Raw genomic sequence first — 25547 nt, 5'->3', positions numbered from 1 at the left:
ATATGGCAAATCAGGGGAGTGGTAATATCATCCACTATTATCCTCAGTGAAATTCCATCCAAGTTGTCAGACCCCGGTGGCTTGTCATTGTTGATAGACAACAATAATTTTTTCACCTCTTCCACACTCACTTTAAGGAATTCAAAATTACAAAGCTTGTCTTTCATAATTTGGTCAGATATACTTGGATGTAGTGTCAGCGCTTTTGTTGTTGGCATGTCATGCCTAAATTTGATAATCTTGCCAATGAAAAAGTCATTATAGTAGTTGCCAATATCAGTGGAACCAACATTTTCCTCCACCGAATTAAATGCAACGCACAGTTTTATACAGAGCCATGATCGCATGGAACTCCCTTCCAAATATCAAATGACATTTATAAAACAGATTAAAGAACAACTCATGGAACGGCAGGGACTGTAAGGCGCACACACAAACACAAATTTTTTTGTATTGTTTGTATTTTGTTGTTGCATTGTTTGTATATCATTAGATTTTACATTTGTGTTACTGTGCCTTATCTGTCAATGTATCAGTGTTTTGTTACTTGTCATGTTTTGTGTTTTTTTGTGGAACCCAGGAAGAGTAACTGCTGCTTCTGAAAAAGCTAATGGGGATCCAAATAAACAAATAAACATAGACATGTTCACTATTGCCTTGTTTTATTTGATGTAAGTTCCTTCTATACATGTTGGTGTGTACATTAAACCGTGTTTTTATAAGATCATACTGAATGGGCTGTCACAGTCCTTGGTCTGGTCTGACCTCATCACCACTCTGGATGAGCAGGCATTTCTGTCCACCACCAGCTCACACTCTGCAGGGAGATCCACCACCTCTGGGATCCTGAGATGGAAAGATAGGTAGAAGGGAGAGGGGGAGAGGGGAGAGGGGGGGAGAGGGCGAGGTAGAAGGAATACGGGAGAGAGGGAGAGGTAAAAGATAGAGGTAGAAGGGAAAGGGGAGAGAGGGAGAGGTAGAAGGAAGACGGGAGAGGGGGTGAGGTAGAAGGGAGAGGGGAGAGGTAGAAGGAAGAAGGGGAGAGGGGGGAGAGGTAGAGGAGAGGGAGGTAGAAGGGAGAAGGTGAGAGGTAGAGGGAGAAGGAAGACGGGAGAGAGGGAGAGGTAGAAGGAAGAGGGGGAGAGGTAGAGGTAGAAGGGAGAGGGGGAGAGAGGGAGAGGTAGAAGGAAGATGGGAGACGGGAGAGAGGGAGAGGTAGAAAGGAGAGGGGGAGAGGTAGAGGAAGAAGGGAGAAGGGGAGAGGTAGAAGGGAGAGGGGGAGAGGGGGAGAGGTAGAAGGAAGACGGGAGAGAGGGAGAGGTAGAAGGAAGAAGGAGGTAGAAGGGAGAGGGGGAGAGGGGGAGAGAGGGGGGTGGTGGGAGGGAGAGAGGTGGGTGGTGACAGAGAGAGAAAAGGTAGAAGGGAGAGGGGGAGAAGGAGAGGTAGACGGAGAGAGGGAGAGGTAGAAGGAAGATGGGAGACGGGAGAGAGGGAGAGGTAGAAGGGAGAGGGAGAGGTAGAGGAAGAAGGGAGAAGGGGAGAGGTAGAAGGGAGAGGGGGAGAGGGGGAGAGGGGGAGAGGTAGAAGGAAGACGGGAGAGAGGGAGAGGTAGAAGGGAGAGAGGGAGAGGTAGAAGGAAGAAGGAGGTAGAAGGGAGAGGGGGAGAGGTAGAAGGAAGAAGGAGGTAGAAGGGAGAGGGGGAGAGGTAGAAGGAAGACGGGAGAGAGGGAGAGGTAGAAGGAAGAAGGAGGTAGAAGGGAGAGGGGGAGAGGGGAAGAGAGGGTGGTGGGAGGGAGAGAGGTGGGTGGTGACAGAGAGAGAAAAGGTAGAAGGGAGAGGGAGAAGGAGAGGTAGACGGGAGAGAGGGAGAGGTAGAAGGAAGATGGGAGACGGGGAGAGGGAGAGGTAGAAGGGAGAGGGGGAGAGTAGAGGAAGAAGGGAGAAGGGAGAGGGGGAGGGGGGGAGAGGTAGAAGGAAGACGGGAGAGAGGGAGAGGTAGAAGGGAGAGAGGGAGAGGTAGAAGGAAGAAGGAGGTAGAAGGGAGAGGGGGAGAGGTAGAAGGAAGAAGGAGGTAGAAGGGAGAGGGGGAGAGGTAGAGGTAGAAGGGAGAGAGGGAGAGGGAGAGGGGGGAGAGGGCGAGGTAGAAGGAATACGGAGAGAGGGAGAGGTAAAAGATAGAGGTAGAAGGGAAAGGGGGAGAGAAGGAGAGGTAGAAGGAAGACGGGAGAGGGGGTGAGGTAGAAGGGAGAGGGGGAGAGGTAGAAGGAAGAAGGGGAGAGGGGGAGAGGTAGAAGGGAGAGGGAGGTAGAAGGGAGAAGGTGAGAGGTAGAGGTAGAAGGAAGACGGGAGAGAGGGAGAGGTAGAAGGAAGAGGGGGAGAGGTAGAGGTAGAAGGGAGAGGGGGAGAGAGGGAGGGGTAGAAGGAAGATGGGAGACGGGAGAGAGGGAGAGGTAGAAGGGAGAGGGGGAGAGGTAGAGGAAGAAGGGAGAAGGGGAGAGGTAGAAGGGAGAGGGGGAGAGGGGGAGAGGTAGAAGGAAGACGGAGAGAGGGAGAGGTAGAAGGAAGAAGGAGGTAGAAGGGAGAGGGGGAGAGGGGAGAGAGGGGGTGGTGGGAGGGAGAGAGGTGGGTGGTGACAGAGAGAGAAAAGGTAGAAGGGAGAGGGGAGAAGGAGAGGTAGACGGGAGAGAGGGAGAGGTAGAAGGAAGACGGGAGACGGGAGAGAGGGAGAGGTAGAAGGGAGAGGGGGAGAGGTAGAGGAAGAAGGGAGAAGGGGAGAGTAGAAGGAGAGGGGGAGAGGGGGAGAGGTAGAAGGAAGACGGGAGAGAGGGAGAGGTAGAAGGGAGAGAGGGGAGAGGTAGAAGGAAGAAGGAGGTAGAAGGGAGAGGGGGAGAGGTAGAAGGAAGAAGGAGGTAGAAGGGAGAGGGGGAGAGGTAGAGGTAGAAGGAGAGAGGGAGAGGTAGAAGGGAGAGTTGAGGTAGAAGGGAGAGGGGGAGAGGGGGAGAGAGGGGGTGGTGGGAGGGAGAGAGGTGGGTGGTGACAGAGAGAGGGAAAGGTAGAAGGGAGAGGGGGAGAAGGAGAGGTAGATGGGAGAGAGGGAGAGGTAGAAAGGAGAAGGAGGGAGAGGGGAGAGAGGAGAGTTAGACGGAGAGGTAGAAAGGAGAAGGAGGGAGAGGGGAGAGAGGAGAGTTAGGAAAGGAGAGAGGAGAGAGAAAGAGAAAGGGAGAGAGAGGGGCGGTGGTTGGGAGGGAGAGGGGTGAGAGAGGGGTGAGACAGATCGAGGTGAGAGAGAGAGCGGGGGTGAGACAGAAAGGGAGAGGGAGAAAGAGAGAGAGGGAGAGGGGAGAGAGAGGGGAGAGAGAGAGGGGGTGAAGACAGATCGAGAGAGAGCGAGAGGGGGTCAAATCAGGCTCTTGTTTGCTGAGTTCCATCTCTCAATATAACTAGTGCATCTCTCAGAGAAGTATAGACAGATAGGGTTATACTCATGCCAATAAAGCTTATTTGAATTTGAAAGAGATATTTGGTGTTACTTGTTGCAGCAGCCGATGCCTTCTTCGGAGCAGGAACAGTCGTGAGCAGTCCTTCACCCATGAAGAACCGAACACATGCTGCTTTCCCTCCTCATCCACACACCCACACACACACACACACACACACACACACACACACACACACACACACACACACACACACACACACACACACACACACACACACACACACACACTCACCAGTTTAAGCCACATGACCTAACGCATACAGCATCACACCCTCCTTATCCTGGTTACAGCATCACACCCTCCTTATCCTGGTTACAGCATCACACCCTCCTTATCCTGGTTACAGCATCACACCCTCCTTATCCTGGTTACAGCATCACACCCTCCTTATCCTGGTTACAGCATCACACCCTCCTTATCCTGGTTACAGCATCACACCCTCCTTATCCTGGTTACAGCATCACACCCTCCTTATCCTGGTTACAGCATCACACCCTCCTTATCCTGGTTACAGCATCACAACCTCCTTATCCTGGTTACAGCATCACACCCTCCTTATCCTGGTTACAGTGCTAACATTACTGTCCAATTAACATTGTAATAGTATTGTAATAGTATTGTAATATTATTGTAGTAGTATTGTAATAGTATTGTAATAGTATTGTAATATTATTGTAGTAGTATTGTAATAGTATTGTAATAGTATTGTAATAGTATTGTAATAGTATTGTAATAGTATCGTGGTAGTATAGTACTAGACTCACCCTTTGGTGGAGGAGTCTTGGAGTCTTTGGTCTCCAGCCCCTGTAAGAAGCATTGAGCTCGGCACACGACCACCAACGCCAGCACACACACTACCACACGGACGAGAGAACCCTGAAACAGACACACGATTGGTCGATTGCAACAAACACTAAATAATTTTGCGCGCTCCTGCAGGTTAGCGCTGGATTTCTTTCTCGTTAAATATTATATCCCACGAGTTCACTCTGAGGGAGTAGATAAAGGGCTTCATTGGGGTTAGGGTTAGTTAAATATTATATCCGAGTAGATAAAGGGCTACGAAGTTCACTCTGAGGGAGTAGATAAAGGGCTTCATTGGGGTTAGGTTAGTTAAATATTATATCAAGTAGATAAAGGGCTACGAGTTCACTCTGAGGGAGTAGATAAAGGGCTTCATTGGGGTTAGGGTTAGTTAAATATTATATCCGAGTAGATAAAGGGCTACGAGTTCACTCTGAGGGAGTAGATAAAGGGCTTCATTGGGGTTAGGGAGTTAGTTAAATATTATATCGAGTAGATAAAAGGGCTACGAGTTCCACTCTGAGGAGTAGATAAAGGGCTTCATTGGGGTTAGGGTTAGTTAAACATTATATCGAGTAGATAAAGGGCTACGAGTTCACTCTGAGGGAGTAGATAAAGGGCTTCATTGGGGTTAGGGTTAGTTAAATATTATATCGAGTAGATAAAGGGCTACGAGTTCACTCTGAGGGAGTAGATAAAGGGCTTCATTGGGGTTAGGGTTAGTTAAATATTATATCGAGTAGATAAAGGGCTACGAGTTCACTCTGAGGGGAGTAGATAAAGGGCTTCATTGGGGTTAGGGTTAGTTAAATATTATATCGAGTAGATAAAGGGCTACGAGTTCACTCTGAGGAGTAGATAAAGGGCTTCATTGGGGTTAGGTTAGTTAAATATTATATCGAGTAGATAAAGGGCTACGAGTTCACTCTGAGGGAGTAGATAAAGGGCTTCATTGGGGTTAGGGTTAGTTAAATATTATATTGAGTAGATAAAGGGCTACGAGTTCACTCTGAGGGAGTAGATAAAGGGCTTCATTGGGGTTAGGGGTTAGTTAAATATTATATCGAGTAGATAAAGGGCTACGAGATTCACTCTGAGGGAGTAGATAAAGGGCTTCATTGGGGTTAGGGTTAGTTAAATATTATATCGAGTAGATAAAGGGCTACGAGTTCACTCTGAGGGAGTAGATAAAGGGCTTCATTGGGGTTAGGGTTAGTTAAATATTATATCGAGTAGATAAAGGGCTACGAGTTCACTCTGAGGGAGTAGATAAAGGGCTTCATTGGGGTTAGGGTTAGTTAAATATTATATCGAGTAGATAAAGGGCTACGAAGTTCACTCTGAGGGAGTAGATAAAGGGCTTCATTGGGGTTAGGGTTAGTTAAATATTATACTCGAGTAGATAAAGGCTACGAGTTCACTCTGAGGAGTAGATAAAGGGCTTCATTGGGGTTAGGGTTAGTTAAATATTATATCGAGTAGATAAAGGGCTACGAGTTCACTCTGAGGGAGTAGATAAAGGGCTTCATTGGGGTTAGGTTAGTTAAATATTATATCGAGTAGATAAAGGGCTCGAGTTCACTCTGAGGGAGTAGATAAAGGGCTTCATTGGGGTTAGGGTTAGTTAAATATTATATCGAGTAGATAAAGGGCTACTGAAGTTCACTCTGAGGGAGTAGATAAAGGGGCTTCATTGGGGTTAGGGTTAGTTAAATATTATATCGACTAGATAAAGGGCTACGAGTTCACTCTGAGGGAGTAGATAAAGGGCTTCATTGGGGTTAGGGTTAGTTAAATATTATATCGAGTAGATAAAGGGCTACGAGTTCACTCTGAGGGAGTAGATAAAGGGCTTCATTGGGGTTAGGGTTAGTTAAATATTATATCGAGTAGATAAAGGGCTACGAGTTCACTCTGAGGGAGTAGATAAAGGGCTTCATTGGGGTTAGGTTAGTTAAATATTATATCGAGTAGATAAAGGGCTACGAGTTCACTCTGAGGGAGTAGATAAAGGGCTTCATTGGGGTTAGAGTTAGTTAAATATTATATCGAGTAGATAAAGGGCTACGAGTTCACTCTGAGGGAGTAGATAAAGGGCTTCATTGGGGTAAGGGTTAGTTAAATATTATATCGAGTAGATAAAGGGCTACGAGTTCACTCTGAGGGAGTAGATAAAGGGCTTCATTGGGGTTAGGGGTTAGTTAAATATTATACGAGTAGATAAAGGGCTACGAGTTCACTCTGAGGGAGTAGATAAAGGGCTTCATTGGGGTTAGGGTTAGTTAAATATTATATCGAGTAGATAAAGGGCTACGAGTTCACTCTGAGGGAGTAGATAAAGGGCTTCATTGGGGTAAGGGTTAGTTAAATATTATATCGAGTAGATAAAGGGCTCGAGTTCACTCTGAGGGAGTAGATAAAGGGCTTCATTGGGGTTAGGGTTAGTTAAATATTATATCGAGTAGATAAAGGGCTACGAGTTCACTCTGAGGGAGTAGATAAAGGGCTTCATTGGGGTTAGGGTTAGTTAAATATTATATCGAGTAGATAAAGGGCTACGAAGTTCACTCTGAGGAGTAGATAAAGGGCTTCATTGGGGTTAGGGTTAGTTAAATATTATATCGAGTAGATAAAGGGCTACGAAGTTCACTCTGAGGGAGTAGATAAAGGGCTTCATTGGGGTTAGGGTTAGTTAAATATTATATCGAGTAGATAAAGGGCTACGAGTTCACTCTGAGGGAGTAGATAAAGGGCTTCATTGGGGTTAGGGTTAGTTAAATATTATATCGAGTAGATAAAGGGCTACGAGTTCACTCTGAGGGAGTAGATAAAGGGCTTCATTGGGGTTAGGGTTAGTTAAATATTATATCGAGTAGATAAAGGGCTACGAGTTCACTCTGAGGGGAGTAGATAAAGGGCTTCATTGGGGTTAGGGTTAGTTAAATATTATATGAGTAGATAAAGGGCTACGAGTTCACTCTGAGGGAGTAGATAAAGGGCTTCATTGGGGTTAGGTTAGTTAAACATTATATCGAGTAGATAAAGGGCTACGAGTTCACTCTGAGGGAGTAGATAAAGGGCTTCATTGGGGTTAGGGTTAGTTAAACATTATATCGAGTAGATAAAGGGCTACGAGTTCACTCTGAGGAGTAGATGAAAGGGCTTATTGGGGGGTTAGGGTTAGTTAAACATTATATCGAGTAGATAAAGGGCTACGAGTTCACTCTGAGGGAGTAGATAAAGGGCTTCATTGGGGTTAGGGTTAGTTAAATATTATATCGAGTAGATAAAGGGCACGAAGTTCACTCTGAGGGAGTAGATAAAGGGCTTCATTGGGGTTAGGGTTAGTTAAACATTATATCGAGTAGATAAAGGGCTACGAGTTCACTCTGAGGAGTAGATAAAGGGCTTCATTGGGGTTAGGGTTAGTTAAACATTATATCGAGTAGATAAAGGGCTACGAGTTCACTCTGAGGGAGTAGATGAAGGGCTTCATTGGGGTTAGGGTTAGTTAAACATTATATCGAGTAGATAAAGGGCTACCGAGTTCACTCTGAAGGAGTAGATAAAGGGCTTCATTGGGGTTAGGGTTAGTTAAATATTATATCGAGTAGATAAAGGGCTACGAGTTCACTCTGAGGGAGTAGATAAAGGGCTTCATTGGGGTTAGGGTTAGTTAAATATTATATCGAGTAGATAAAGGGCTACGAGTTCACTCTGAGGGAGTAGATAAAGGGCTTCATTGGGGTTAGGGTTAGTTAAATATTATACCGAGTAGATAAAGGGCTACGAGTTCACTCTGAGGGAGTAGATAAAGGGCTTCATTGGGGTTAGGTTAGTTAAAATTATATCGAGTAGATAAAGGGCTACGAGTTCACTCTGAGGGAGTAGATAAAGGGCTTCATTGGGGTTAGGGTTAGTTAAATATTATATCGAGTAGATAAAGGGCTACGAGTTCACTCTGAGGGAGTCGATAAAGGGCTTCATTGGGGTTAGGGTTAGTTAAATATTATATCGAGTAGATAAAGGGCTCACGTAGTTCACTCTGAGGGAGTAGATAAAGGGCTTCATTGGGGTTAGGGTTAGTTAAATATTATATCGAGTAGATAAAGGGCTACGAGTTCACTCTGAGGGAGTAGATAAAGGGCTTCATTGGGGTTAGGTTAGTTAAACATTATATCTGAGTAGATAAAGGGCTACGAGAGTTCACTCTGAGGGAGTCGATAAAGGGCTTCATTGGGGTTAGGGTTAGTTAAATATTATATCGAGTAGATAAAGGGGCTACAGGTTCACTCTGAGGGAGTCGATAAAGGGCTTCATTGGGGTTAGGGTTAGTTAAATATTATATCGAGTAGATAAAGGGCTACGAGTTCACTCTGAGGGAGTAGATAAAGGGCTTCATTGGGGTTAGGGTTAGTTAAACATTATACTCGAGTAGATAAAGGGCTACTGTTCACTCTGAGGGAGTAGATAAAGGGCTTCATTGGGGTTAGGGTTAGTTAAATATTATATCGAGTAGATAAAGGGCTACGAGTTCACTCTGAGGGAGTAGATAAAGGGCTTCATTGGGGTTAGGTTAGTTAAAACATTATATCGAGTAGATAAAGGGCTAGAGTTCACTCTGAGGGAGTAGATAAAGGGCTTCATTGGGGTTAGGTTAGTTAAATATTATATCGAGTAGATAAAGGGCTACGAAGTTCACTCTGAGGGAGTAGATAAAGGGCTTCATTGGGGTTAGGGTTAGTTAAACATTATCATCGAGTAGATAAAGGGCTACGAGTTCACTCTGAGGGAGTAGATAAAGGGCTTCATTGGGGTTAGGTTAGTTAAATATTATATCGAGTAGATAAAGGGCTACGAGTTCACTCTGAGGGAGTAGATAAAGGGCTTCATTGGGGTTAGGGTTAGTCAAATATTATATCGAGTAGATAAAGGGCTACGAGTTCACTCTGAGGGAGTAGATAAAGGGCTTCATTGGGGTTAGGGTTAGTTAAACATTATATCGAGTAGATAAAGGGCTACGAGTTCACTCTGAGGAGTAGATAAAGGGCTTCATTGGGGTTAGGGTTAGTTAAATATTATATCGAGTAGATAAAGGGCTACGAGTTCACTCTGAGGAGTAGATAAAGGGCTTCATTGGGGTTAGGGTTAGTTAAATATTATATCGAGTAGATAAAGGGGCTACGAGTTCACTCTGAGGGAGTAGATAAAGGGCTTCATTGGGGTTAGGGTTAGTTAAACATTATATCGAGTAGATAAAGGGCTACGAGTTCACTCTGAGGGAGTAGATAAAGGGCTTCATTGGGGTTAGGGTTAGTTAAATATTATATCGAGTAGATAAAGGGCTACGAGTTCACTCTGAGGAAGTAGATAAAGGGCTTCATTGGGGTTAGGGTTAGTTAAATATTATATCGAGTAGATAAAGGGCTACGAGTTCACTCTGAGGGAGTAGATAAAGGGCTTCATTGGGGTTAGGGTTAGTTAAATATTATATCGAGTAGATAAAGGGCTACGAGTTCACTCTGAGGGAGTAGATAAAGGGCTTCATTGGGGTTAGGGTTAGTTAAATATTATACTCGAGTAGATAAAGGGCTACGAGTTCACTCTGAGGGAGTAGATAAAGGGCTTCATTGGGGTTAGGGTTAGTTAAATATTATATCGAGTAGATAAAGGGCTACGAGTTCACTCTGAGGGGAGTAGATAAAGGGCTTCATTGGGGTTAGGGTTAGTTAAATATTATATCGAGTAGATAAAGGGCTACAAGTTCACTCTGAGGGAGTAGATAAAGGGCTTCATTGGGGTTAGGGTTGGTTAAATATTATATCGAGTAGATAAAGGGCTACGAGTTCACTCTGAGGGAGTAGATAAAGGGCTTCATTGGGGTTAGGGTTAGTTAAATATTATATCGAGTAGATAAAGACTACGAGTTCACTCTGAGGGAGTAGATAAAGGGCTTCATTGGGGTTAGGGTTAGTTAAATATTATATCGAGTAGATAAAGGGCTACGAGTTCACTCTGAGGGAGTAGATAAAAGGCTTCATTGGGGTTAGGGTTAGTTAAAACATTATATCGAGTAGATAAAGGGCTACGAGTTCACTCTGAGGGAGTAGATGAAAGGGCTTCATTGGGGGGGTTAGGGTTAGTTAAATATTATACCGAGTAGATAAAGGGCTACGAGTTCACTCTGAGGGAGTAGATAAAGGGCTTCATTGGGGTTAGGGTTAGTTAAATATTATATCGAGTAGATAAAGGGCTACGAGTTCACTCTGAGGAGTAGATAAAGGGCTTCATTGGGGTTAGGGTTAGTTAAATATTATATCGAGTAGATAAAGGGCTACTGAGTTCACTCTGAGGAGTAGATAAAGGGCCTCATTGGGGTTAGGAGTTAGTTAAACATTATATCGAGTAGATAAAGGGCTACGAGTTCACTCTGAGGGAGTAGATAAAGGGCTTCATTGGGGTTAGGGTTAGTTAAATATTATATCGAGTAGATAAAGGGCTACAGAGTTCACTCTGAGGGAGTAGATAAAGGGCTTCATTGGGGTTAGGGTTAGTTAAACATTATATCGAGTAGATAAAGGGCTACGAGTTCACTCTGAGGGAGTAGATAAAGGGCTTCATTGGGGTTAGGGTTAGTTAAATATTATATCGAGTAGATAAAGGGCTACGAGTTCACTCTGAGGGAGTAGATAAAGGGCTTCATTGGGGTTAGGGTTAGTTAAACATTATATCGAGTAGATAAAGGGCTACGAGTTCACTCTGAGGGAGTAGATAAAGGGCTTCATTGGGGTTAGGGTTAGTTAAATATTATATCGAGTAGATAAAGGGGCTACGAGTTCACTCTGAGGGAGTAGATAAAGGGCTTCATTGGGGTTAGGGTTAGTCAAATATTATATCGAGTAGATAAAGGGCTACGAGTTCACTCTGAGGAGTAGATAAAGGGCTTCATTGGGATTAGGGTTAGTTAAATATTATATCGAGTAGATAAAGGGCTACGAGTTCACTCTGAGGGAGTAGATAAAGGGCTTCATTGGGGTTAGAGTTAGTTAAATATTATATCGAGTAGATAAAGGGCTTGACGAGTTCACTCTGAGGGAGTAGATAAAGGGCTTCATTGGGGTTAGGGTTAGTTAAATATTATATCGAAGTAGATAAAGGCTACGAGTTCACTCTGAGGGAGTAGATAAAGGGCTTCATTGGGGTTAGGGTTAGTTAAACATTATATCGAGTAGATAAAGGGCTACGAAGTTCACTCTGAGGGAGTAGATAAAGGGCTTCATTGGGGTTAGGGTTAGTTAAACATTATATCGAGTAGATAAAGGGCTACGAGTTCACTCTGAGGGAGTAGATAAAGGGCTTCATTGGGGTTAGGGTTAGTTAAACATTATATCGAGTAGATAAAGGGCTACGAGTTCACTCTGAGGGAGTAGATAAAGGGCTTCATTGGGGTTAGGGTTAGTTAAATATTATATCGAGTAGATAAAGGGCTACGAAGTTCACTCTGAGGGAGTAGATAAAGGGCTTCATTGGGGTTAGGGTTAGTTAAATATTATATCGAGTAGATAAAGGGCTACGAGTTCACTCTGAGGGAGTAGATAAAGGGCTTACTATTGGGGTTAGGGTTAGTTAAATATTATATCGAGTAGATAAAGGGCTACGCAGTTCACTCTGAGGGAGTAGATAAAGGGCTTCATTGGGGTTAGGGTTAATTAAATATTATATCAGGTAGATAAAGGGCTACAGTTCACTCTGAGGGAGTAGATAAAGGGCTTCATTGGGGTTAGGGTTAGTTAAACATTATATCGAGTAGATAAAGGGCTACGAGTTCACTCTGAGGGAGTAGATAAAGGGCTTCATTGGGGTTAGGGTTAGTTAAATATTATATCAGTAGATAAAGGGCCAGTTCACTCTGAGGGAGTAGATAAAGGGCTTCATTGGGGTTAGGGTTAGTTAAATATTATATCGAGTAGATAAAGGGCTACGAAGTTCACTCTGAGGGAGTAGATAAAGGGCTTCATTGGGGTTAGGGTTAGTTAAATATTATATCGAGTAGATAAAGGGCTACGAGTTCACTCTGAGGGAGTAGATAAAGGGCTTCATTGGGGTTAGGGTTAGTTAAATATTATATCGAGTAGATAAAGGGCTACGAAGTTCACTCTGAGGGAGTAGATAAAGGGCTTCATTGGGGTTAGGGTTAGTTAAATATTATATCGAGTAGATAAAGGGCTACGAGTTCACTCTGAGGGAGTAGATAAAGGCTTCATTGGGGTTAGGAGTTAGTTAAATATTATATCGAGTAGATAAAGGGCTACGAGTTCACTCTGAGGGAGTAGATAAAGGGCTTCATTGGGGTTAGGGTTAGTTAAATATTATATCGAGTAGATAAAGGGGCTACGAAGTTCACTCTGAGGGAGTAGATAAAGGGCTTCATTGGGGTTAGGGTTAGTTAAATATTATATCAGAGTAGATAAAGGGCTACGAGTTCACTCTGAGGGAGTAGATAAAGGGCTTCATTGGGGTTAGGTTAGTTAAATATTATATCGAGTAGATAAAGGGCTCACGAGTTCACTCTGAGGGAGTAGATAAAGGGCTTCATTGGGGTTAGGGTTAGTTAAATATTATATCGAGTAGATAAAGGGCTACGAGTTCACTCTGAGGGAGTAGATAAAGGGCTTCATTGGGGTTAGGGTTAGTTAAATATTATATCGAGTAGATAAAGGCTACGAGTTCACTCTGAGGGAGTAGATAAAGGGCTTCATTGGGGTTAGGGCTAGTTAAATATTATATCGAGTAGATAAAGGGCTACGAGTTCACTCTGAGGGAGTAGATAAAGGGCTTCATTGGGGTTAGGGCTAGTTAAATATTATATCGAGTAGATAAAGGGCTACGAGTTCACTCTGAGGGAGTAGATAAAGGGCTTCATTGGGGTTAGGGTTAGTTAAATATTATATCGAGTAGATAAAGGGCTGCGAGTTCACTCTGAGGGAGTAGATAAAGGGCTTCATTGGGGTTAGGGTTAGTTAAATATTATATCGAGTAGATAAAGGGCTACGAGTTCACTCTGAGGGAGTAGATAAAGGGCTTCATTGGGGTTAGGGTTAGTTAAATATTATATCGAGTAGATAAAGGGCTACGAGTTCACTCTGAGGGAGTAGATAAAGGGCTTCATTGGGGTTAGGGTTAGTTAAATATTATATCGAGTAGATAAAGGGCTACGAGTTCACTCTGAGGGAGTAGATAAAGGGCTTCATTGGGGTTAGGGTTAGTTAAATATTATATCGAGTAGATAAAGGGCTACAAGTTCACTCTGAGGGAGTAGATAAAGGGCTTCATTGGGGTTAGGGTTAGTTAAATATTATATCGAGTAGATAAAGGGCTACGAGTTTACTCTGAGGAGTAGATAAAGGGGCTTCCATTGGGGTTAGGGTTAGTTAAATATTATATCGAGTAGATAAAGGGCTACGAGTTCACTCTGAGGGAGTAGATAAAGGGCTTCATTGGGGTTAGGGTTAGTTAAATATTATATCGAGTAGATAAAGGGCTACGAGTTCACTCTGAAGGAGTAGATAAAGGGCTTCTTTGGGGTTAGGGGTTAGTTAAATATTATACTCGAGTAGATAAAGGGCTACGAGTTCACTCTGAGGGAGTAGATAAAGGGCTTCATTGGGGTTAGGGTTAGTTAAATATTATATCGAGTAGATAAAGGGCTCGAGTTCACTCTGAGGGAGTAGATAAAGGGCTTCATTGGGGTTAGGGTTAGTTAAATATTATACTCGAGTAGATAAAGGGCTACGAGTTCACTCTGAGGGAGTAGATAAAGGGCTTCATTGGGGTTAGGGTTAGTTAAATATTATATCGAGTAGATAAAGGGCTACTTGAGTTCACTCTGAGGGAGTAGATAAAGGGCTTCATTGGGGTTAGGGTTAGTTAAATATTATATCGAGTAGATAAAGGGCTATGAGTTCACTCTGAGGGAGTAGATAAAGGGCTTCATTGGGGTTAGGGTTAGTTAAATATTATATCGAGTAGATAAAGGGCTACTGAGTTCACTCTGAGGGAGTAGATAAAGGGCTTCATTGGGGTTAGGGTTAGTTAAATATTATATAGAGTAGATAAAAGGGCTACGAGTTCACTCTGAGGGAGTAGATAAAGGGCTTCATTGGAACAGCTCAAAAAGCAAGAGAAACGACAGTCCATCATTACTTTAAGGCATGAAGGTCAGTCAATACGGAACATTTCAATAACTTTTAGTGCAGTCGCAAAAAACCATCAAGCGCTATGATGAAACTGGCTCTCATGAGGAATGGAAGACCCAAAGTTACCTATGCTGCAGAGAATAAGTTCATTAGTGTTACCAGCCTAAGAAATTGCAGCCCAAATAAATGCTTCACAGAGTTCAAGTAACAGTCACATCTCAACATCAGCTGTTCAGAGGAGACTTTGTGAATCAGGCCTTCATGGTCGAAAGGACACCAATAATAAGAAGAGACTTGCTTGGGCCAAGAAACACGAGCAATGGACATTAGACCGTGGATATTTGTCCTTTGGTCTGGAGTCTAAATTGGAGATTTTTGGTTCCAACCACTGTGTCTTTGTGAGACACGGTGTGGGTGAACGGATGATCTCCATGTGTATTTCCCACCGTAAATCATGGAGGAGGAGGTGTTATGGTGTGGGGGTGCCTTGATGGTGACACTGTCTGTGATTTATTTAGAATTCAAGGCACACTTAACCAGCATGGCTACCACAGCATTCTGCAGCGATAGGCCATCCCATCTGGTTTGGGCTTAGTGGGACTATCATTTGTTTTCAGCAGGACAATGACCCAACACACCTCCAGGCTGTGTAAGGGCTATTTTACCAAGAAGGAGAGTGATGGAGTGCTGCATCAGATGACCTGGCCTCCATAATCCCCCGACCTCAACCCAATTGAGATGGTTTGGGTTGAGTCGGACGGCAGAGTGAAGGAAAAGCAGCCAACAAGTGCTCAGCATATGTGGGAACTCCTTCAAGACTGTTGGAAAAGCATTCCAGGTGAAGCTTGTTGAGAGAATGCCAAGAGTGTGCAAAGCTGTCATCAAGACAAAGGGTGGCTATAAAATATATTTTGATTTGTTTAACACTTTTTTGGTTACTACATGATTCCATATGTGTTATTTCCTAGTTTTGATGTCTTCACTATTATTCTACAATGTAAAACATTGTAAAATAAAGAAAAAACCCTTGAATGAGAAGGTGTTCTAAAACTTTTGACAGGTAGTGTACCTTAAAAATGTTACTTGATTTTCCGCGATACTCGGCAATACGGATTGAATTCAGCCCTTAGTTACACATTCCAAAAATGGACCGTCCAGGGATACGTTCCCTGATCTTGATAAGAAATGACGATCTTTTTACGAAAAACGTTATTTTTATAGATGGATTACATAAATTGGAAACAAAAAATAAATAATAATAAGCCAACAGTATTTGTATAGTATTTAGTATACAGTTTCCAGTCATACAAGGTGAATTGCCACAGTAGATTTGCCAACGTCAACGAGGAAATACTTTATTTCAGTTATACGGAATGATTGTCAAATAGATAATTCGCCCTAAAAAGCAGGATTCATTGGGTCCCATGATAATACCCACCGGGGGTGAAATATTCTTTCAAAATGTTGGCAACGATCAGGACTAAAAGTGAAACCTGACATCTGCTTTAAGGAACATTCAATTGGTGGTGAATGAGACCTGTGCGGGTGATTTTAGTGCGTTAGGGTTAGGGTTAGGGTTAGGTTGTTTCAATAGGCCCTCAGCGTTCACTGACAGACTCAACACAGCGCTCACACACACACAGCGCTCACATATTTACTTATTAAATACTTATTAATAAACGTCTGATATTAAAAGTTGAAATAATAAAGCCAATTCATAACTGATATCATTTCACATGTGATACGTAATAACTTATAATCTCTCATAACAGAGAGGCCCTACTCTAGGGTCCTTACTAAATTATGTGGGTTAGGTACGTACCATGCTGACAGAAGTCTTCTTGTCAAAATGCAAGTTGAAGTGTTTTATGTCTCCCCGTTCACAGCTTTATATAAGATAGTAACACCCTCCCAATGTCTTTATATCACACAGTAGTGAAAACACCCCTCCCAATGTCTTTATATAAGCTAGTACACACAGCTAGAGTACCTCTCCCCAAAGCTCTATATACAGAGCAAATTTCCCCATAACTCTTATGTCTATAAATCTCTGAACAACAGGGAACCAGTATTTGTTTAAGGCAGGGCTGGAAGAGTAAATATGACTCAAATACACAGTCCAGAAAGGCCATGTCTCTTCAGTTTTGACTGATTAACTTTTGCACAGTTGAGAAAGTGTCTGTATTTACAAGAGCGGTTGAAACACATATCTAGCTATACATACACATATATATACACATACCTAGCTATACATACACAGATACATATACACTACCGTTCAAAAGTTTGGGTTCACTTAGAAATGTCTTTGTTTTCGAAAGAAAAGCAATTTTTTTGTTCATTAAAATAACATCAAATTGATCAGAAATACAGTGTAGACAATGTTAATGGCTATTGTAGCTGGAAACGGCTGATTTTTAATGGAATATCTACATAGGCGTACAGAGGCCCATTATCAGCAACCATCAGTCCTGTGTTCCAATGGCACGTTGTGTTTCATATTTATTTATTTTACCTTTATTTAACTAGGCAAGTCAGTTAAGAACAAATTCTTATTTACAACGTCAGCCTACACCGGCCGAACGACGCTGGGCCAATTGTGCGCCACCCTGTGGGACTCCCAATCATAGCCGGTTGTGATATAGCCTGGAATCGAACCAGGGGCTCTGTAGTGACGCCTCAAGCGCTGAGATGCAGTGCCTTAGACCGCTGCGCCACTCAGGAGCCCATCCAAGTTGATCATTTTAAAAGGATAATTGGTCATTAGAAAACCCTTTTGCAATTATGTTAGCACAGCTGAAAACTGTTGTGCTTATTATAGAAGCAATAAAACTGGCCTTCTTGAGACTAGTTGAGTATCTGGAGCATCAGCAATTGTGGGTTTGATTACAGGCTCAAAATGGCCAGAAACAAATAACTTTCTTCTGAAACTCGTCAGTCTATTCTTGTTCTGAGAAATGAAGGCTATTCCATGGGAGAAATTGCCAAGAAACTGAAGATCTCGTACAACGCTGTGTACTACTCCCTTCACAGAACAGCGCAAACTGGTTCTAACCAGAATAGAAAGAGGAGTGGGAGGCCCTGGTGCACAACTGAGCAAGAGGACAAATATATTGGAGTGTCTAGTTTGAGAAACAGACGCCTCACAGGTTCTCAACTGGCAGCTTCATTAAATAGTACCTGCAAAACACCAGTCTCAACGTCAACAGTGAAGAGGCACACTCCGGGATGCTGACCTTCTAGGCAGAGTTGCAAAGAAAAATACATATCTCAGACTGGCCAATAAAAAGAAAAGGGCAAAAGAACACAGACACTTGACAGAGGAAGATTGGGAAAAAAAAGTGTTATGGACAGACTAATCGAAGTTTGAGGTGTTCGGATCACAAAGAAGAACATTTGTGAGATGCAGACCAAATGAAAAGATGCTGGAGGAGTGCTTGATGCCATCTGTCAAACATGGTGGAGGCAATGTGATGGTCTGGGGGTGCTTTGGTGGTGGTAGAGTGGGAGATTCGTACAAAGGGATTTTGAAGAAGGAAGCCTCAGCTAGGCCTAAAAGGGTTCAAATCAGAACTGGACCTGCAGCTCAAATGTAACTATGTGTTTTTTATGGTTTTAACAGAATGCGCTATGAATTTTGGGCTAGTTGGCTTCTAAACGAGTTGTACAATGTAAGTTTGGTGTCAGTATGATATCTTATTGACTGATGGCTGACTTGATGGCTGACTGTCCAATTGCAGTATAATATATTGGCATTGTCCATATGTTATATTGATAATGGACAGCGTCCATTACCCATATGTTTAAACAGGGAGTTACCATCACCAAATGGACAGGCTAAAATCATCACTGAACGGCAAACAAACGGCATCACTATAGTCTCTAGGCCGTACCGAGTTCAATGAGGTTCATGTAGTTTGACCCATCTGAGTTGTTCCCTTAGGATAACATTGGATTACAGATTATGCTCTAACTCTGCTTCTGTTTATGCAATTTGCAAAGTTCCTTTTGCCACATGTTCAGGGTCACCGGTAGCTCTACAGATATATTAATTAATATGAATAGAGTACATGGTCCCTTCATATCCTAAACAGGAAGTATGAACTTGCAATATATCATATGGCAAATGCCACTGTAACATATTGCAATTGGACAGCAATCAAGTCAGCCATCTCATTGCTTAAAATCATTATAAACAGTCAAAAGACAGAACATATGAATTGTATTTGTATAGTAGAGTGTCCCAGTAGTGGACAGTAGTATTACTTTAAACCCTTTTAACTGCATGTCCAATTTGGTGATGGTAAATCCCTGTTGAAACATATTGGCACTGGCAATATATCATATGGCAAAAGATACTGTCCATTTCCAATATGTTTCAACAGGATTTACCATCACCAAATGGACAGGCTGAAATCAACACCAACGAGCAAGGGGAGAGGAACAACTATCACTGCTAGGCCGTTCCGAGTTCAACGATGTCACCACTTGACCGTAGCTCGCTCGGTCTGACTGCAGCGACTGTGCAAATAAGAAGGCCAAAATGAAGCCTGACTAGTAGTGATTTCAACATGATTTTGACATATTGCGGCCTCTGGGTTACACAGAGACACGTCGTTTTTGACTGGGTCATCGAGGGGAGTTTGGGGTGGAAAAGCCACAGAATTATTCTAGCTGTGTGCAGCGGTTCATTCAGTTTGACCCATCTGAGTTGTTCTCTTAGGATAACATTGGTTTACAGTTTATGCTCTAACTCTGCTTCTGATTATGCAATTTGCAAAGTTCCTTTTGCCACGTGTCAGGGTCAACTTTATCTCTACAGATATCAATATGAATAGAGTACATGATCCCCTTCATATCCTAAACGGGAAGTATGAACTTTACCATCAACAAATGAACAGGCTGAAATCAACAAACGGACAGGCTGAAATCAACAAACGGACAGGCTGAAATCAACAAATGGACAGGCTGAAATCAACAAACGGACAGGCTGAAATCAACAAACGGACAGGCTGAAATCAACAAACGGACAGGCTGAAATCAACACTGAAAGGCAAATGAATCTTATCACTATAGGCTCTGGGCCGTTTCAAGTTCAACTTTGTGCCACACTTGACCGTAGCTCGCTCGGTCTAACTGCAGCGACTGTGCAAATAAGTAGGCCCGGAATGAAGCCTGACTAGTAGTGATTTCAACATTATTTTGACATATTGCGGCCTCTGGGTCACACAGAGATACGCCGTTGTCGACTGGGTCATTGGGGGGAGGTTGGGGTGGACCAGCCACAGAGTTATTCTAGCTGCGTGCGGCGGTTCATTCAGTTTGACCCATCTGAGTTGTTCCCTTAGGATAAGATTGGTTTACAGGTTATGCTTTAACTCTGCTTCTGTTTATGCAATTTGCAAAGTTCCTTTTGCCATGTGTTCAGGGTCACCTTTAGCTCTACAGGTATTAATATGAATAGAGTACATGGTCCCCTTCATATCCTAAATGGGAAGTATGTACTTGCAATATATCATATGGCAAATGCCATTGTAACATATTGCAATTGGACAGCAATCAAGTCAGCCATCTCATTGCTTAAAATCATCATAAACAGTCAAAGGACAGCACATTTTAATTGTATTTGTACAGTAGAGTGTCCCAGTAGTGGACTTTATTAGTTTAAACCCTTTAACTGCATGTCCAATTCGTGATGGTAAATGCCCATTGTAACATTTGCTTATGGACAGTGTCCATTTGCCATATGATATATTACCAGTGCCAATATGTTATACTGGACATATTGGCACTGGCAATGTGTCATATGGCAAATGGATACTGTCCATAACCAGTTGTTTCCTTAGGATAACATTGGTTTAAAGGTTATGCTCTAACTCTGCTTCTTTATGCAATTTGCAAAGTTCCTTTTGCCACGTGTTCAGGGTCACCTTTAGCTCTACGGATATGAATATGAATAGAGTACATTTTGTTCATTGACAATAACAATTACTCTGCTAATTGGACAGTCCATTAGATATAATACATGCCAGTCTTAACATGTTATACTGCTATTGGACAGTGTCCATTGCCAGTGTCCATTGCCTGAGTGGCGCAGTGGTCTAAGGCACTGCATCGCAGTGCTAACTGTGCCACTAGAGATCCTGGTTCGAATCCAGGCTCTGTCGCAGCCGGCCGCGACCGGGAGACTCATGGGCGGCGCTGGCCCAGCGTCGTCCAGGGTAGGGAGGGAAATGGCCGGCAGGGATGTAGCTCAGTTGATAGAGCATGGCGTTTGCAACGCCAGGGTTGTGGGTTCGATTCCCACGGGGGGCCAGTATAAAAGAAATAATAACAAAATATGTATTCACTAACTGTAAGTCGCTCTGGATAAGAGTGTCTGTTAAATGACAAAAATGTAAATGTAATAAGGACTTCCCATTACGAAATGGACATGTTGAAATTAACACCTATGATTAAACATGACAAATAGACCTTCTCGGTTGATTCAGGACTTAACATACTGATAAATAACATTTGGTCATTAGATAGGCCATTTGGACATGGTTCACTGACTTTTGGGTTTGGAACTGACTTCCTATGATACTATCATACATGGCAAATGGACATAACATCCTGATTTAGTACTTTCAATACTTACATATGCCATTTGCACATTATATATGCCATTTGTTCATGGTTCACTAACTTTTGGATTCAGAACCTGTTGTGGAAAATAATCACTATACTTTATTAAAAATCAAAGTTCTTTCAGAGTTTTGTAGAATCAAGAATGACTTTAATACAATTTCAACAAAGTCAGGCTAATCTGCAGATTAGGGCCCCCTCTCTCTCTCTCTTCCCTACCTATATAGTCTCCTTCACACATACCCTATCTTAAAATCCCTCCCTCTTCAGTTTCCCGCTCTTTATCGCTCCGCCCACTTCCTTTGTCTATGATGGCGGCTAAATTCGACTGTCATTCAGTTCAGAATCAATAGTAATACAATCAATCAATCCCTTATCTTGCAAAAACACTAATGTTTAGTTTAAACTCTGTTCAACCCCGGCTCGACCTGAAGACTGATTGTTGGACATGACAGGTCCATACTTAAATCTTTCAAACATACACAAAACCCCACCCCATCATGCTGTAATCAATCAAGAAGATAGCCAAGGAGAGACAGAGGTTTAGCCTGAACTCTGCTCAACCCTGGCCGCTTATTCCACTTTGTTTGAGGAGAGAAGCAAAAGGCCACAGTCTGGTTTCAGTCTCTCATAAAGTAGGACAGCCATGGATTTAAGTAAGAGCGAGCAATTCGACCCCGAGGTCAGATTCCCACTTTACACACACACACACAGTGAAATGACCCAATTGAGTTCCTGGCCCAGCAACAAATAATTCTAACTCTATGTTCGTGATTACCCCAGTTTTATCTCTTAGTCCACTAAAAACATCCATAACATAACATCCTGCTTCATCAAATCAAATCAAATGTTATTTGTCACATGCGCCGAACACAACAGGTGTAGACCTTACAGTGAAATGCTTACTTACAAGCCCTTAACCAACAATGCAGTTTTAAGAAAGAATACCAAAAAATATGTATAAAATAATACAAAAATAAAAGTAACAAATAACTAAATAGCAGCAGTAAAAATAACAATAGCGAGGCTATATATAGGGGGTACCGGTACAGAGTCAATGTGCGGGGGGCACCGGTTAGTCGAGGTAATTGAGGTAATATGTACATGTAGGTAGAGTTATTAAATTGGCTATGCATAGATAATAAACAGAGAGTAGCAGCAGCGTAAAAGAGGGGTGGGGGGGCAATGCAAATAGTCTGGGTAGCGATTTGATTAGATGTTCAGGAGTCTTATGGCTTGGGGGAAGAAAATGTTTAGAAGCCTATGACTAGGGTGGCTGGAGTCTTTGACAATTTTTAGGGCCTTCATTTTATAATTTTTTTATTTTTGGTCATTTAGCAGACGCTCTTATCCAGAGCGACTTACAGGAGCAATTAGGGTTAAGTGCCTTGCTCAAGGGCACATCGACAGATTTTTCACCTAGTCGGCTCGGGGATTAGAACCAGCGACCTTTCGGTTACTGGCACAACGCTCTTACCCACTAAGCTACACCGCCTGGTATAGAGGTCCTGGATGGCAGGAAGCTTGGTCACAGTGATGTACTGGGCTGTACGCACTGCCCTCTGTAGTGCCTTGTGGTTGGAGGACGAGCAGTTGCCATTCCAGGCAGTGATGCAACCAGTCAGGATGCCCTCGATGGTGCAGCTGTAGAACCTTTTGAGGATCTGAGGACCCATGCCAAATCTTTTCAGTCTCCTTAGGGGGAATAGGTTTTGTCATGCCCTCTTCACAGCTGTCTTGGTATGCTTGGACCATGTTAGTTTGTTTGTGATGTGGACACCAAGGAACTTGAAGCTCTCAACCTGCTCCACTACAGCCCTGTCGATGAGAATGAGAGCGTGCTCGGACCTCTTCTTTTTCCTGTAGTCCACAATCATCTCCTTTGTCTTGATCACATTGAGGGAGAGGTTGTTATCCTGGCACCACACGGCCAGGTCTGTCCTCCTCCCTATAGGCTGTCTCGTCGTTCTCTGTGATCAGGCCTACCACTGTTTGTATCATCGGCAAACTTAATGATGGTGTTGGAGTCGTGCCTGGCCATGCAGTCATGGGTGAACAGGGAGTACAGGGGGGGGGGACTGAGTACGCACCCCTGAGGGGCTCCCGTGTTGAGGATCAGCCTGGCGGATGTGTTGTTACCTACCCTTACCACCTGGGGGCGGCCCGTCAGGAAGTCCAGAATCCAGTTGCAGAGGGAGGTGTTTAGTCCCAGGGTCCTTAGCTTAGTGATGAGCTTTGAGGGCACTATGGTGTTGAACGCTGAGCTGTAGTCAATGAAAAGCATTCTCACATAGGTGTTCCTTTTGTCCAGGTGTGAAAGGGCAGTGTGGAGTGCAATAGAGATTGCATCATCTGTGGATCTGTTGGGGCGTTATGCAAATTGGAGTGGGTCTAGGGTTTCTGGGATAATGGTGTTGATGTGAGCCATGACCAGCCTTTCAGAGGACTTCATGGCTACAGATGTGAGTGCTACGGGTCGATAGAATTATGGTCAGATTTTCCAAATGGAGGGCAAGGGAGAGCTTTGTACACATCTCTGTGTGTGGAGTAAAGGTGGTCTAGAGTTATTTTCCCTCTGGTTGCACATTTAACATGCTGGTAAAAATGAGGTAAAACGGATTTAAGTTTCCCTGCATTAAAGTCTCCGGCCACTAGGAGCGCCGCCTCTGGATGAGCATTTTCCTGTTTGTTTATGGCCGTATACAGTTCATTGAGTTCAGTCTTAGTGCCAGCATCGGTTTGTGGTGGTAAATAGACAGCTACGAAGAATATAGATGAAAACTCTCTCTGGTAGATAGTTTGGTCTACAGCTTATCATGTGATACTCTACCTCAGGCGAGCAAAACCTTGAGACTTCCTTAATATTAGATTTTGTGCACCAGCTATTGATTACAAATATACACAGACTGCCACCCCTTGTCTTACCAAAGGCTGCTGTTCTATCCTGCCGATACAGTGTATAACCCACCAGCTGTATGTTATTAATGTCATCGTTCAGCCACGACTTCGGTGAAACATAAGATATTACAGTTTCTCAGCAATCTACACACAATAACCCATACCGACAAAGTGAAAACAGGTTTTTAAATATTTTTTGCAAATTTATTAAAAATAAAAAACAGAAATACCTTATTTACATAAGTATTCAGAATCTTTGCTATGAGACTCGAAATTGAGCTCAGGTGCATCCCTGTTTCCATTGATCATCCTTGAGATGTTCCTACAACTTGTTTGGAGTCCACCTGTGGTAAATTCAATTGATTGGACATGATTGGGAAAGGCACACACCTGTCTATATAAGGTCCCAAAGTTGACAGTGCATGTCAGAGCAAAAACCAAGGCGTGAGGTAAAAGGAATTGTCCGTAGAGCTCCGAGACAGGATTGTGTCGAGGCACAGATCTGGGGAAGGATACCAAAAATGCCTGCAACATTGAAGGTCCCCAAGAACACAGTGGCCTCCTTCAGTCTTAAATGGAAAAAGTTTGGAACCACCAATACTCTTCCTAGAGCAGGCCGCCCGGCCAAACTGAGCAATCGTGGGAGAAGGGCCTTGGTCAGGGAGGTGACCAAGAACCCGACGGTCAATCTGACAGAGCTCCAGAGTTCCTCTGTGGAGATGGGAGAACCTTCCAGAAGGACAATCATCTCTGCAGCACTCCACCAATCAGGCCTTTATGGTAGAGTGGCCAGACGGAAGCCACTCCTCAGTGAAAGGCACATGACAGCCCGCTTGGATTTTGCCAAAAGGCACCTAAATGATTCTCAGACTATGAGAAACAAGATTCTCTGGTCTGATGAAACCAAGACTGAACTCTTTGGCCTGAATACCAAGCGTCACGTCTGGAGGAAACCTGGCACCATCCCTATGGTGAAGCATGGAGGTGGCAGCATCATGCTGTAGGGATTTTTTCAGTGGCAGGGACGGGGAGACTAGTCAGGATCGAGGGAAAGATGAACGGAGAAAAGTACAGAGAGATCCTTGATGAAAACCTGCTCCAGAGCGCTCTTGACCTCTGACTGGGGCGAAGGTTCACCTTCCAACAGGACAATGACCCTAAGCACACTGCCAAGACAACGCAGGAGTGGCTTCGGGACAAGTCTCTGAATGTCCTTGAGTGGCCCAGCCAGAGCCTGGACTTGAACCCGATCTAACATCTCTGGAGAGACCTGAAAATAGCTGTGCAGCAACGCTCCCCATCCAACCTGAGAGCTTAAGAGGATCTGCAGAGAAGAATGGGAGAAACTCCCCAAATACAGGTGTGTCAAGCTTGTAGCGTCATACCCAAGAAGAGTTGAGGCTGTAATTGCTGCCAATGGTGCTTCAACAAAGTACTGATTAAAGGGTCTGAATACTTACGTAAATGTGATTTATTTTATGTTTTTGCAAACATTTCTAAAAAACTGTTTTTGCTTTGTTAT

At 43.2% G+C, this 25547-nt stretch overlaps 1 pseudogene; it reads right to left on the bottom strand.

Moving 5' to 3' along the window:
* Positions 1-645: 645 nt before the first annotated feature.
* On the bottom strand, positions 646-16409 carry LOC123489892 (annotated as a pseudogene).
* Positions 16410-25547: the final 9138 nt, after the last annotated feature.

This window comes from Coregonus clupeaformis, unplaced genomic scaffold, assembly GCF_020615455.1.
Source record: "Coregonus clupeaformis isolate EN_2021a unplaced genomic scaffold, ASM2061545v1 scaf3417, whole genome shotgun sequence".
Taxonomy (NCBI): domain Eukaryota; kingdom Metazoa; phylum Chordata; class Actinopteri; order Salmoniformes; family Salmonidae; genus Coregonus; species Coregonus clupeaformis.
The sequence above is the reverse complement of the archived record's forward strand: the minus strand, read 5'-3'. Positions and strand labels throughout refer to the sequence as shown.